We start from the raw sequence: 7,355 nt of genomic DNA, 5'->3' as shown, positions 1-7,355 counted from the left end.
CAGTTTCAGCTTTCTACATATGGCTAGCCAGTTTTCCCAGCACCATTTATTAAATAGGGAATCATTTCCCCATTTCTTGTTTTTGTCAGGTTTGTCAAAGATCAGATGGTTGTAGATATGTAGCATTATTTCTGAGGGCTCTGTTCTGTTCCATTGGTCTATATCTCTGTTTTGGTACCAGTACCATGCTGTTTTGGTTACTATAGCCTTGTAGTATAGTTTGAAGTCAGGTAGCATGATGCCTCCAGCTTTGTTCTTTTGGCTGGGATTGAGAAATTCTTTGTATTAGTCCATTTTCATACAGCTAAGAAGACATACCTAAGACTGGGTAACTCATAAAAAGAGGTTTGATGTGCTCACAGTTCCACATGGCTTGGGAGGCCTCACAATCATGGTGGAAGGCTAAGAAGGAACAAAGGCGCATCTTACATGGCGGCAGGCAAGAGAACGTGTGCAGGGGACATAGGATGGTTATAAAGCCATCGGATCTGCTGAGACGTATTCACTATCATCAGAACAGCACAGGAGAAACCCGTCCTCATGATTCAATTACCTCTAACTGGGTTTCTTCCATGACATGTGGAATTATGGGGGCTATAATTCAAGATGAGATTTGGTTAGGGACACAGCCAAACTGCGTCATTCTTCTTCTTCAGACCACCTTATTCCAGAACTCTAATAATGAAGCATGCTAGACAAGGTGGAAGATTCTTTTAACTAATTTACTTAGCCAGATTAAAATAGCTTCCACTAAAAAAAGTGAATACTTTCTACATATTTCTTAATATGTTTATATTACAGTATTTATTTGTATTTTTCTGCCCCAGTAGCTTGTTGCTCCACATAGGTGAGATCTGTGCTTAGTGAAGGTGCTAGCACAGAGAAGGTCTTTAATAAAAGTTTGTTGATGAGAGAGTGAGAAAGAGATGAGAACTAATTTGGCTCTTAATCACTATATGGACCTCTGAGTAAGCCCCTCTAACTCACCAAATGCAGGAAGCACACAGATATGTAACTTAATTAGCTAAGTCCTATAAAGGCATATAAAATCACTTGGCAAGGTGTTTAGCACATCATAAGCACTCTATAAATACTAGTTATTATTATTAATAAAAAAAATCTGTCTCCATATGGTCAGAAGCCAGAGCACACAGCATTGGAGGCCAGGGGCTGTAGTGGCAGCAAATGGGTGGCGATTGTGGCGCCAACACCCAGTGTACGGGAGGGGCCCTCTCTCGTCTGGTTTTTCCAATTGAAAACGTGCTTGGAGCAACCCTCCAGCCAACCTTTTTTTCATCTGCAGATATATTATTGAAAACTGTAGCTCAGCCTTGTCAGTCCAAATTATATTAGGAGGATTAGGAGATGTTCTGCAAGGAGAAAACAGAATTTGGCAATTTGATTTCAGGAAGACTTGAAAGGTCAGAGATAAAAGGCCAAGGTAGATTTAAAAAAGGGCTTTGAGCTTCTGCAGTGAGGAACAACAATTCAGAGCAAGAATGACAGTTAAGGAAGTTTAGGTGTAATCTCTTCAGTAAGAATCATCAACCACGGTAGACATTTATTTGTTTATTTGAGGAGGTGGGAGATACACTGAGCTGTCTAAAAGGAATGCAGTTCTTTAATTTTGCTTTTCTCATAAGATTTTTAGTTAAAATAGTATTTCTGACCCATCAAAACATTTTTCCTTATTTAGGGAAGCCAAAAGGTTATTTTAATTCTGCCTTAGTGTTTCTTATTATTTTTGTCAACTTTTACCCAAAGTTCCTTTTAAAACAGTGCTAAAGTGTTCACGCTATAAATAAAATCTGTTCCCTTCTTGTAAACAATTGGCAATTATGTAAGAATCGAGTGAAATAAATACACATGTGAGGTTTTTCAGAGTATGTCTGTACACAGTCACTTGTTTTACTACTAGTTTTCATGTTATGTTTATTGTTGGTTGTTTGCAGATGAAAGTTGTTGTTGTTGCTGTTTGGTAAACCAGCTATAGTTCTGATAAGTAGATATTTGAGCCTGAAATATAACTATGTGTTCTTGCTTACTAAGTGATTAATATTATAGATTTGGTGTCTGACCCCAAATGAATTACTCAACATCCCAGCTGCAATTTTATCTATAAAATGAAAATAATAGTATTCTGCTTATAAGGTTCTTGTGAGCATTAAGTGAGAAAATAAATGTATTGAGCATAGGAAGTAGTACATACTAAATGCTCAACAAACTGCATTTAAAAATTATTTAAATGCGTGAATTTGAGAGACAGTCTAGCAGGCATTGTTTTCTTGACAGATGTTTACATGACTGTGCAGGAAGATTGTAAACATGTGTGCTTTGGTTACCATTTCCCTGATTTATTTAACCATGTGGATTTTGTCAACTATTTTAAACTAATCAGACACAGGCATCGCCATTTATACCACACAGATGGTTTCTTCAAATCACTAACAATGCCTGGGTGGGGCATCCCCTGAGACTGGGAAACTGCAAAAATTAACAGGCAAGGAAATTCGAGCTTTTGAATTTTGAGTGTTCTGAAGGGCTTCTAAGCGCCTGTCTGCCTCAGTTCTGATGTTAAAAATTTTATCTTTCAAAATGTATTTTCTTAGATAGTACCATCGGACTGCCTGTCTCATTAGAAGGTCTGAGGCTGTGATAGACAAAAAAGCAAGTGGAAAATGTTGAGAGACTTAAAAAAGCACAGTTTAATACCTGTTCCAATATTCATTTTTATTATCAGAACGTTAAGCAATGTGAAGGTAAAAGAGCAGATTTGTTTTTGAAATGGCCTTTTTACAAAAGTATTACATACCCATTGTGGACAATTCAGAAAACACACGGAACAGAAACACATTTTCCAATAGTCCTTCTACCCAAAGAGAACCACCCTTGACATTTTGATTATATCTTTCATTTTGATTACTTTCGTACATATGCACATACACATATGCATATACTTTAGATGCATACATACATATAGGTGTATTTTACAAAAATGAAGTCACATTTCACAGTGTTTTGTAATCCACTTTTCATACTTATGTATTCCTAAAAAATTTTTACATAATTTTTTGTCATTTTATAAGATTCTTTAAAAGGTAAACAATCCACTGCAAAAAGAAAATGTTATTTCTTCTCCCAATCTCCTAATTATTGAGTTAGTTTGCTTTTAATCTTGTTAGGAAATGACTGGTAAACAGTCTTTAGCTAAAAAGGGAAAAATTTGAAAGACATTGGTTGGGCATCACATCCAAGTTCTCTATTCTGAAAAGATTTTCCCTGCAAAATGATTAAATTTGAAATAACTTAGTATTAGAAAACAACATAAGGAAATAAACAAAGTTTTTAAGGCAAAATACGTGAAAACCAGAAGCTACAACCTTCACTGAATAGAGGGAGTAGACAATATGGATACCTATGGAGTCTCTCAGTAATGATGGTTCTCGCTTTGCACAATCACATGGGCTATAAAAATGACCTTGTAAAGAGAAACCTTGCAAAGTGGTGCTCGTAGCTAATGGGAAAAGTTGATCATTCCATGACCTTTAAAAATTTCTGTCAAACATTAAAAACTCTCTTACTGTTTGTTATAAATGTACTGTATAGGAAAATAAAAAAGAATAATATTTAGTATACTGTAACTTAAAACGTTACAAACATTGGTAATTAAATGTTTATTTCTTTGTAAAAAACTGATCAAAAATAGTTTGAGCAGTGCTTGCCTTCTTCTTTTTGAGCATAACTTGTGATATATACAAGGCACATTTTCTATGCCTTAGCAAATTTTGATCACATTTTGACATTGTATCCTTGGTGCTGTCAGTGTTGTGAATTATCTCCGGTAGTGCCTTTAACATGAAGTTATTTTTGCAAGCATATGGCATTTCCTCTGGGACACTTTCATCCTATTCATTAGAATCACTTTTCTCATTCATGTCTACATGTCTATACATTTGCTGTCTCTAAGCACTTCTGACCGTATGTCTAGAGTCTAACAACAGCTATGTCAAAATGCCCACCATCAGCAAATTCTTCTATAACTCCATGAATGTTTGATTTGGATTTCATTTCCAGCATTATTACTTTTCATTTCTTTGCTGTACTTTCATCTTTGTTGACAAATCCCTTTTTTGGATTATCAGTTTTTGTAAAATGTCATACAAGTTTATCACAGGGAGACAAGGAGGCAACATAGTCACATGCTTTGCTTTCTGTGTATGAACTGAATAGAAAATGTGAAGTGATGGACCACCAGCAGGCTTTGTAAAAGGTGACATGATTGGTCTCTGATCAGGATATGTATCTGTTATTTATGCAATGACTTGTAGGCTAACAAGGCAGCGGCGAAGTTTGTGCCTTATGCAATTACTCACAGTTAATATACTGTGGTAATGGAAATGTGAACCATGTTGCTGGGGACCAGTGTTATTTAACTAAACCATGGTAATGGAAATTTCCATACTGGAGCTGTAAAAAGCAAGTTCGGCCTTTACATATTACATATAATGGATGAAAGGGACGTCTTCCCAAGTTGGTTTTTGTAGGCTCTAATGGCAATGGCAGCATCTCTCCTTATCCCAAGCTACCAGGGGAACAACATTGGCCTTATGGAATCTAAAGAATATGTTGTACTTAGGTCTCTATGGCATTTCCCATAAAAGGGTCCTGAATCATCCTGATCAGGTGACTCACTGAAATAGAACAAAATGTAGAAATCATATTTCTTATTGCTTCTCTGATGCTGCAGCACAGCTGAGTTCACTGAGGAATTGGGTCTAGCTGAGGGATCTGATTGGTTCCTCCCATTATTCCTTGGTAACTTTCCCTCTCTAACTTTCCCTTCCACCCCCTTCATAGGTAGTGGCAAAAAGAGGCTCATGTTCTGCATGGCCAAGTCTCAGTGATAGTTCCTGCATGATCAATCTTTGAAGTCAAGTTTAGGTCAATGGTGTTTAACACAGAGTGGGGGTGAAGGGAAAAGAAGCCAAGAACGTTGAGGAATTTGTGGCTCAGTCTGTAAACAAAGAGGATTGATGTTGGTTGAAGACAAAAGAGGATTCACTGGAAAGAAGGTGAAATGGTCTTAGAAAAAAGGAGTTGAAGCTAGAGAGATTCCTCACAGAGTTTGATATATTGTCCCAATTATCTTTGTACCACAGTGTCCGTTGCAAAGGAAGACTATATAAATGTTTGTTAAATGAAACAAAAAGTAGTTTTATTGATATATGGGAATCCACCACAAAGATAAACATTTTTAAATTAATTTTGGAGAGATAATATTTTTATAAAACCTAGATTAAATATGACTGTATAGGGCACACAAGTAAAATGGACCAAAGATGACAGTTAAGTACCAATATATTTAATGGAAAAATTTATTTTTTCTTTCTGTAGTTCATGATTTGTGCTCCTTTTCACTCTAATGTAGTTTCTTGCTTAAGGCTTTCCAATGGCTTCCATTGAACAAAGAATAAAATCTAAAATGTTTTCCGTGGCTCACAAGGCCTGTGCAATCTGGTTCCTAACAAATTTTCTGATCCTAACTCTTACTCCTCATCCTTTACCATTCTCTTCCTACCCTCAAATATGTTTTAGTTACATGGGTCTTTTATTCTGTTTCATAAACATGCCAGGCTCATTGTAGTCTTAGGGTCTTTGCTGTCAGTATTGCCTCTGCTAGGCAAGTCCTGTCTGTAAATCTTCACATAGAAAACCCTTAGCAAAGTGCCTAACATATGGAAAGAGTCAATTGTGTTATTAATTAAAATATTGTTCTTTAGATGTTCTTCTATTCTTAAAATGCCTGATTGTTCTGGATTTTCTTATTCACTTTTGCTTGTTTTCAAGGCAAAGAATGAATAATAGTAACCCTTTCTATAGGAGAAAAGATGGCAGGTATGTCTACATCAGTCAGGACAAACTGGTTATGCTGCAGTTACAAACAGTCCCACAAATCTCAGTGGCTTAAATCAAGAAAGGTGATTTTTTACCTAATGCTACATGTCCAGTGTGGACTGGCAAGACAGTTCAACTTATAGTGGAGATACACTAACATTTTATGATAATACCAACTGAACATGAGGTTTCAGGGTTTGCCATGTCAGAAGAAGGTAAGAATACAGAGTAGAGCATTGTCAATTAAATGATTTATTCCGCAAGTGACACAAATTATCGCTTAGCTTTTACTTACCCTAAGTCTAGATCTACTATCTCCTACCCACATTCTCATTTTGATGGCAGGGAATCAGTTTTTAAATTGGGTTTTTCAAAATAATTTCGGGGTGCTTTCAACAGTTCAGATTCCTGGGTCCCGTCCTCTGAGATTCTGATTCTAGGTTGGGGAATGGTAATTGAGATATTGGTATTAATTCTAGTGACTCAGTTGTAGGTGATTTGAAAGTCATGCTTAGAGGAACACAACTGTAGTGACTAGAACTATGGTTGGCTTATTGCAAGAGCTTAATAAATATTTTTTATTTATTAAATATTATTAAATATTGACTCTAAAATAAGGGTTTTCTTATGAATAAAGATTTAAATAAATGAATCTGTAATTTAGATAAAAAATTGAATATGCTGAATTGCATTAGAAGGAGAAGAAGGGCTAAGTGTTTTATTCCTTCACTCTAAAATAACTTCTACTTTTTGGGAGGAGGTAACGCTGGTACTCTTTCTTTTACTTTGTGCAGGTCACTAGGTTCATCCACACAGTAGCCAAGCTACATCATATCTCTTGCTCAGGAAGAAGACACGAGTTTAAGGATATTAAAAAGAAAGAAGTGGATGAATCCTTTGATTTATTCCGTATGAAATAGACTATGAAGAAAGCAAATCTAATCTCATGTAATTAGGAGTTATTTTAATTGCATGAACCACAGGCCACATTTCTTTTACAATGACAGATAGTGGCCTTTTAAAAATCTTGCATTGAAAAATCTATTGGCAAATAACTTTTAAACCTCAAATAACTGGCAACTAAGCTCTTTGTCACTTATCTCTGCAGTATTTTCACACTCTGATCACAGAATAACAAGACTAGGAGTAAAGATCATAACGGCATCATAAAAACAGAACCATAAATGTGGACTTCAAGTGAAGTTAATGTTCCATTATGATAGATTACCCATCCCCTTGAAAAGCTCAACTATTTTAAAATCAGTTCTGCTGAATTTTTAATATTCAGGCTATTCCCTGAGAGGGAGCTTTGGGCTGGAGGTCTCCATGGGTATTCACAAGCATTACGTTTGGGTTCATAAAATCTGAAGGCTTCTAAAGTATTAAAACTTTCATGCAAAGCATGCAAAAAAAAAAAAAAAAAGGAAAATCCACCATCAACGAGTAACTAGTGCTTAAAA

This window comes from Pan paniscus, chromosome 4 (assembly GCF_029289425.2).
Source record: "Pan paniscus chromosome 4, NHGRI_mPanPan1-v2.0_pri, whole genome shotgun sequence".
Lineage (NCBI taxonomy): Eukaryota > Metazoa > Chordata > Mammalia > Primates > Hominidae > Pan > Pan paniscus.
Note: the sequence above shows the minus strand (reverse complement) of the source record.